This window comes from Phragmites australis, chromosome 13 (assembly GCF_958298935.1).
Source record: "Phragmites australis chromosome 13, lpPhrAust1.1, whole genome shotgun sequence".
Taxonomy (NCBI): domain Eukaryota; kingdom Viridiplantae; phylum Streptophyta; class Magnoliopsida; order Poales; family Poaceae; genus Phragmites; species Phragmites australis.
Window position 1 is genome coordinate 1,194,335 of NC_084933.1, and position 8,228 is coordinate 1,202,562.

The 8,228-nt window shown below is 45.1% G+C and overlaps 1 non-coding gene across 1 annotated transcript; it reads right to left on the reverse strand.

Annotated features, from left to right (window-relative positions):
* Nucleotides 1-6,831: 6,831 nt before the first annotated feature.
* LOC133889861 (small nucleolar RNA R71) lies at nt 6,832-6,932 on the reverse strand. Its single transcript, XR_009903943.1, has one exon. It is a non-coding gene; the product is annotated as a small nucleolar RNA R71 (small nucleolar RNA).
* Nucleotides 6,933-8,228: the final 1,296 nt, after the last annotated feature.

Below are 8,228 nucleotides of genomic sequence, written 5' to 3' on the forward strand. Positions count from 1 at the left end.
GATGCTTTAGCAGCACATGCAACTTGATACCTGACATATAAGACACCTCAGTGATCATTGCTTTCCGCCGGGGCATGCATGACTGGAGACTAGTGGAGGAACTGGCAATCCACCCTTCGAAGACGGCCAAGGAATTGTTCACCGTGGCCAACGAATGTGCCGTTGTGGTAGAAGCACGTATCTAGAAGGATGATCACAGGCGAGGTGCCAAGCCTCCTCTGGAGAAGCTGAGTCATCCAGGCAAGGTGGCAAAAAGAATGACAACCGCGGGAACAAGTGGAAGACCACCGACTCGAAAGTCCTGGCAATCAACCAGGCAAAGGCCCGGAATACTGGTGACGACAAGGGTCAAACTAGGAGAGGGAAAACACGGTGCCCCATCAACAAGTCCAGCCAGCATGATTTTAAGGATTGCAAAGTCCTTAGGAATCAAGTTGACAAGGAGGTTGAGAAAATCAAGTTCGCAGACAAGGACTTGATCTCGAAGTCTAGGCAAGATGATGACACAGATTTTGCGGAGGCTGACCAAATGTTGGCCCATATCTTCAGGAGCTCAGCCTCATATGGCTACCAAAGACAGTATAAGGAAACCAAATGGGAGGTCAATGCCATTGCTTCTTCGGTCTCCAGGTTCCTGAAGTGGTTAGAGGTCCCGATCACCTTCATCCAGTCCGATCACCCCGACTCAGTACCTCCATCCCAGTAGGTACCCGCTGGTGGTCAAGACTACCATCTGGAACATCAAAGTTGGCCGAGTTCTGATTGATGGGGGCAGCACGCAGAACCTATTGTTCGCCAAGACACTGGACGCCATACAGATACCAAGGAGCCCAACCTTTCCACAGCATGACGCCTGGGTTGTCATCACCGCTGTTGGGCCAGATAGAGTTGTCAGTCATATTCGATACGCTGGACAACTTCTTCACGAAAAGGTCCTCTTTGACATGGAAGATTTTGAGACAGCATACAACACGATCTTGGGCCACCTGACCCTGGCCAAATTCATGGCAGTAACACATTATGTCTACCTCACTCTCAAGATGAGAGGATCCAAGGGGATCATCACCATCTGGGAAGACTAGAAGGCAGGCCTCAAGTGTGACCAAGCAAGCCTAGATATGGTCGAGCAGTTCCAAAGACCACCCTCCAATGACCCTGAGCCGAGCAAGAAACACTCAAGGCTTAAGGTAGTGGCCAGACCCAACCACCACATCAAAACAACACCCTTGGACCCGGCGGAGCCATCCACGACAGTCAAGATAAGGTCAACCCTCGACCCTAAATTGGAACTCGATCTCGTCACCTTCTTCCGGGCAACAAGGATGTGTTTGCGTGGCAGCCGTCTGACATGCTCGGTGTTCCCAAGAAGGTGATCGAGCACAAGCTTGCTGTCAAGCACGGTGCCAAACCAGTAAAGCAGAAGCTGAGAAGGTTTGCACCTAACCGAAAAGAAGCCATCAAGGAGGAGATCGACAAGCTCCTAAAAGCAGGATTCATCCAAGAATTGATGCACCCCGAGTGACTTCACCGACCACAACAAGGCCTGTCCGAATTATCATTTTCCTCTCCTGAGGATCAACCAACTAGTCGACTTGACTTCAGGATGTGAACTGCTTAGTTCTCTAGATGCCTATTTGGAGTATCACCAAATTAGCATGAGCAAAGAGGATGAGGAGAAGACATCTTTTGGAACTCCCTACGATGTGTTATGTTACATAAAGGTGCCTTTTGGGCTTAAAAACACTGGCGCCACATACCAACGAGGTATCCAGAACTGCAGAACTGCCTTAAATCATAGATCAGGTGAAACGTTAGAGTGTACGTAGACAATATTGTGATCAAAAGAAGAACAAAGGACAATATGGTGACTAACCTCCAGGAGACATTTGACAACTTTAGAAGGCATCATCTGATGCGTAATCCTAAGAAGTGCATGTTTGGAGTCCCCTCCGGCAAGCTACTCAACTTCTTGTATCCAGTCAGGGGATCGAGGCCAATCCGAAGAAGATAAAAGCCATTGACCAGATGTGCTCACCATGCACACTTAAGGAAGTCCAAAAGCTGAATGGGTGCATTGCGGCTCTCCTTCGGTTTATCTCCAAATTTGGCAAAAAGGGCCTACCTTTCTTCAAGCTCCTCAAGAAAAGTGACCATTTCGAGTGGGCTGACGAAGCAGAATCAGTATTCCAATAACTAAAAAGGTATCTATCCTCTTCTCTACTCTTAACCTCTCCTGAATAGGGTGAGGAGTTGTTGCTATACATCTCCACCACAGCACAAGTGGTGAGCACGGTGCTAGTTGTAGAAGAGGAGTGCCCGGAGAAATGAGCCAAAATACAGAGGCCGGTGTACTATGTCAGTGAGGTCTTCCACAATGCAAATACAAGATATCCACAAGTCCATAAGCTACTCTATGCTGTTTTGATGACCTCTTGCAAATTACGACACTACTTCCAGGCACACACGATCACGGTGCCCTCCACTTTTCCAATTGGTGACGTACTCAAGAACCGAGAGGCGGTTGGATGGATATCCAGGTGGGTAGTGGACCTAGGAGAATACAATGTTTGGTTCATGCCATGCATAGTGATCAAGTCCCAGATGTTGGCTAACTTCTTCGCATAGTGGCCTAACCCAGAGCCCATGGAGGAGAAGGTGGACAACGATCATTTGATGATGCACTTCAACAGATCCTTCACTCTTGCTGGCACGGGGGTTGGGGTCATATTGGTGCCACCGACAGGTGAGTGACTCAAACAATGTGATCCATCTTGAGTTTCGAGCAACAAACAATGTGGCAAAATATGAGGGCCTTGTAGCAGGGCTCTGAATAGCCACATCACTTAGAATTCGATGACTGCTCGTTAAAGGGGACTCGCAGCTAATCGTCAACCAGACAAAAAAGGAGTACCAGTGCACTGACGAAAACTTGGCCAGATACTTGGCGGTAGTACAAAAGCCCAAGCGAAACTTTGATGGCCTAGAAGTTACATATGTCTCCCAAAAGGATAATTTTCAAGTTGACCAGCTCGCAAGACTTGCTTCCTCTATGTCGCCAGTGCCAAACGGAGTCTTCATGGAAAGGCTCCTCAAACCCTCTGCCCCGAGTTGCTGAGGCTGCCCTACTCGAACACGAGGAGACTTGGATGACTCCAATCCGAGCGTACCTCACAAGTCAAGAGATCCCTGATGATGGTGCTTCAGCCTAGAAGATCATGTGGAATGCTAGACAATATACATTGATCGAAGGTGCACTTTACTGCAAGGGGAGTAGCTGTATCTTGATGAAGTGCATCTCCCAGGAAGAGAGCAAGAAATTGCTCTATGAAATCCATGAGAGGCATATGTGGCTCTCATGCTTCTTTCCGCACACTATCAGGAAAGCTATTGATCAAGGATTCTATTGTCCAACTGTCCTCCAGGATGCTTGTGACTTGGTCAAGAAATGTGAGCCATGCCAATTTTATAGACGGCAGACCACAAGACTAGCCCAAGCCCTGCAAACCATTCATCTTTCTTGGCCCTTCACGTTATGGGGTCTAGACCTCTTGGGACCTTTCCTAAGAGCCCAAAGCGGTTACAAATTCTTATTCATGGCAATCGACACCTTCACCAAGTGGATCAAAGCCGAGCCCATAGGAAAAATCACTACAAAAGCGGCCAAGAAGTTCATGAGGATCATAGTGGCATGGTTTGGTATTCTAAACCACATCATTACTGACAATGGCTCCCAGTTCGCCAGCGATGTTTGTCACACCCGGTTTAAGGAACAAACCAAATGCGGTTGTGTGTATGCCCAAGATCAAGTTTGTCATACACACAATGACTTCACAGGTGAACAATATCACATACACATGTTTACTACCTTGAATTATAAATAAACATGCTAAATATTGACTCAGGGGAGTCTAACAGAGTACAAAACACCATTACACCACAGTGGAAACTCCAGGGCTCTCCACAGGCATTTGACCAGAAGATGCTTCTTAGTTGGACGCTTTATTGCCTTGCTCGCTTGAATCTTCCCTCTTCACTGGCATTTGTTGGGGTATTACAAGTGTGAGCACTTGTCGTACTTAGCAAGTGTGGTAAAAGATGACATGTTGGCCAAAACAAGAAAAGCTAGACACAGGGTTTTTTTTTTTGCATAAATGGTCGGAGAGAAAAACAAACTTGGAAGAGCACCCTATGGTATTTTACTATATGTAAGGTCATCCCGAACATCCCAAATCCAGCAGATCAAGGTTCTAAACCTCCAAATTAGGCCAAAGTTTCCAACCTTTCCAACACAACCAAAGTTTCCAACATTTACAACACAACCATCTCCCTCAACACTGCGCGATCTTCCCTTCGGCAACCCAAAACCAGAGTCACCGTTACCAACCAACCATACTCCCAAACACTCATTTATAATCATGTGAGGTCCATGCCGCTCGTGACCATGAGTACAACTGATATATCAGTTTTACACTTTGTAGATGTTCTACAATTTACCCACGAGTCGTGATTCCCGTATGCCCATACCCGTTAGCACTTACACACTTTTGAGGTGTGTAGCTGGGTTTCACTACAAGGCCTTTACAAAGATGTCTCCTGTTGGCACTCATTATTGCACATTTTTAGTGCTAAATTCTCTTTATATATTTGATGGTTCATAGCAATATTACATTATTTTACCACTAATCTTAACCATTTTAGAGTATGTTGTCGTTTTGAAAGTGTTTTGTAGAATATTATAAAAGGCAACAAAATACCTAGGAAAAGCTCATAATTGGAGAAGCACTAGAAAAACACTTAATTATTGACAAATACACGAGGCTACTGGGCTAGGTGGGCCAAGTCGCCCATGGGTGCCTCCAGGAAACCCATGGGAGTCTATGGCCCGACAAGCCCGGTTCAAGCCCAATCAAGCTCTCGGCCTTTTAGCAGCTTTCCCGCTTTGGAATTTCTAGAGTCGACAAGAAATTCATGGAAAGTTATATCAAATCTACAACGATACAGACTCCGCCGGAAGCACGTTTGAACTCAAAATTCTGAAAATTCTGGAAACATGGAACCAAAAAAGACAATTGGAGTCGGCTACAAACGAAATAAGGAAGCTACTGACCAAAGGATGGTCAGGAACTCCGAGATGGAGTCGGGGCCGCCCATGGGCGTGTGGGGCCACCCATGGGCGTGTGCCCTCGGGTTTCCTCCTCCGACTCGGCCAACGAACCAACTTCTCCCACCAATAAATATGCAAGGATTCTCGGCCCCAGAGCACACCAAATTCAGATTAGATAATCACAAATCCGTGATTAGAGCCACCCCAGGTGTTGGGTAATTAGATAGATCTAATTAGGCTAGATTAGTCACTGGAATTAGACTAGTCTAGTTGTCTAATTAGATTAGCCAAGGTAATTAGAGCTTAATTAGAAGCTTCATTGCCTCTAATCTTATTCTAATCGCCCGAAGCTCTTCTAATCTAGACAAGGTTCCAGAGCTGTTCAGATCATCCCAAAGTTTGTACTAAACAAGGTGATGTATCTATCTTTCATCTTTTCATAGTTGATATCCTTTGGTTAAAGCTACTCTTGGCTCTTCTTGATTTCCATTTTTTTGTGAGTTTGCTTTTCTCTCTTTGTCTAAGTCACGGTTAGACAATAGAGCGTATTAGGTATAATCGTGGTGATTAGATCTATTTGTGCTGACCCTCACAATATTTAAGGCACGCTTATTTGTGTTATTGGCGAAAGTGCTGGTAGACTAGCCTAGTTGTCGTGACAGGAACAGGGGCGAAAGGTTTGGCGCTTAGTCATCAAGTCTAGAGTGATCCAAGGAGTTTAAATAGGCTTTTTAACCATTGCTTATCTTTATGCAGCTGAACCACTAATTAAGATTAATCTGGCTATCACGTTCCATCTATCTGATCTGTTGGTTAGTTCTAGATTTAGTCTTAGGATTAGATTAATTCCCTCACATTCATGCTATGCTTTGTCTATGCATCTTTATGATAGATTATCTTATTAGAGTAGATTATTTGTTCTAGATTATTTGGTTCTTTGTTAGTTTTTGTGGATTCGATATAAACCTTGGAATACTCTGAGGAAAAAGCTACACAATTGACACCGTGCGCTTGCGGTTTAGAATAAGTGTGCGTAGAAGTCACCAACAAGCTTTTCTGGCACCGTTGCCGGGGACTAACTATTGAATTTGTCTAGAATATTTTGATCTTTTAAGTTGATTCTATTCGTTTATATTGCATATGGATACGGCTGCGTACTGACATACATTGGAGAATTTCTGGCAGATGCATCGTAATTTGCCTGCAAATTTCATGGATAATCTTGAATCTATACTCGCAAGCCAATGCACGCAAGAGGCAATTGACTCATCAAGACTCAGCACTCTCTATTGCAAGGAAGAAGCTGACTTTTGGCAATCCTACTACGACTACTTCGTCGACGTCGACTACTTCATCTACACGAGGAAGAAGCATGATGATGGATTAGAACACCGGGCCAATTCAAGATCTTTTCAAGCCGACAGCCCAGAAGATTCCTCAAGCAATGCTCCTGCCGATCGAGCCCTTCTCAATATGGTCGGACATCTTGCATTCACTGGAAAAGAAGACGCCAATCTGCATCTACTACAGTTCCTAGAGATCTGTCAGACTTTCAAGTACAAAGATGCCACTGAAGATCATATCTATACGCGTATGTTCCCGTTTTCACTCGTAGAGAAGGCTCGTCAATGTTTCACTCTCTGCAGCCAACTAGCACTGCGTCTTGGGAAGTTCTTCAGGCAGAATTTCTATCCAAGTTCTTTCCACCTGGCAAGGCTCGGTCGCTTCATCTCAAGATCTTTGGATTCACTCCGTACCCTGATGAAAGTATTGCCGACGCATGGGAGAGGCTGCAAGATTATGTCATCACCTGTCCACATCATGGATTTTCGGAATGGCAGATCGTGCAGAAGTTCTATGAAGGTTTAAATCCAACAGAAAGGAATCATTTTGACGCTGTTGCTGGAGGATCATTCTTGTCCATAAGTACCACTGATGCGAAGGCTCTCATCAAGAAGGCAGTTGAAGCCTGGGGATGAACATCAGAACACGTTTCTCAGCCTGGTTCATCTGGAAAAGCGAAGAGTGTGCTGGAAGTGGATGGGTTGGAGGTTCTCGTCAGAAAGATAGATTCACTCACAAGAAGACTTGATGCTGTTGGAGCAGAAAGGAAGGAGCAAGCCCGTGCTATTGAAGCAAAAGCTCAGTCTATATGTCACCTCCTAAATCTTTAATCATGCCATTAAGCATAAACATGCACCATGAGTATTATATTTAATTGTTAAGTGCTTGTTTAAAATTCTTTTGGCGGCTTAACTTTTGCGAAGTGTTATGAAAATACCAACTTTAGAGTTTGCTTTTAAGTTAAGTCTCGCATAGGCATTGCGATTGAAACCATTTAAAATCATTTCGAGATCGCTGCACAAAAATTCTTAGATTTTTCGGAGCACCGGAATACCTTTTGTGGATTTAAGGGGAGAGAAGGAATAGAATTTTTGCAGCTTAAATGGGCTTATTCTCTAACATGTGGGTCCACTTGGCCAGCCCACACCTCACCCTCTCCTTTTCTTTCAGCAGCAGCACCCCCACACCCCTCTCTCCCTCACTTCCTCACTCTCTCATGCTCACTCTCCCTGCCCAACCAAGCAGCCCAAAGAACAGCAGGGTTGCTGCTCTCTCTCCCTCTCAAACTCTCTCTTCTCTCCCCAAGTCCCACCCTCAAGAGGAAGAATCGAGGTATGCATGTGTTGCCATCGTTTTCCCCTCATCCCTAGCTCTCCATCCATCTAAGTTTCAATCGCATGCATGGAGATTTGGATGAGTTCCAAATCAATTTCGTCACCCATCTTCTCTAAATTTTCAGCAGCAGTTTGGCCCCTCTTCGCCGAGCTTTTCCTTCTGATTTCTCCTCCAACCGACGGTCCCCAACCTCCACAAGTACATTGGGTAAGTCCCTTAGGTTTCTCTTGGTGCAAAATCACATTTTGGTTCGGTTAAGTTGGAGTTTTTGAGCTGTGAACAAGTGAGTTGCGAAGCACCGTTTGCTCATGTTGGAATGGAGCTAGTGTGAGATGTTTGAATGAGCAAGAGCTAGTGATTAGTGTTGGTGGAGTGGGTAAATTAGATCTAGAAGCCTTACATTAGTGCCTATACATGCCTATGTGGGTTAGGTTTTGATATGCAA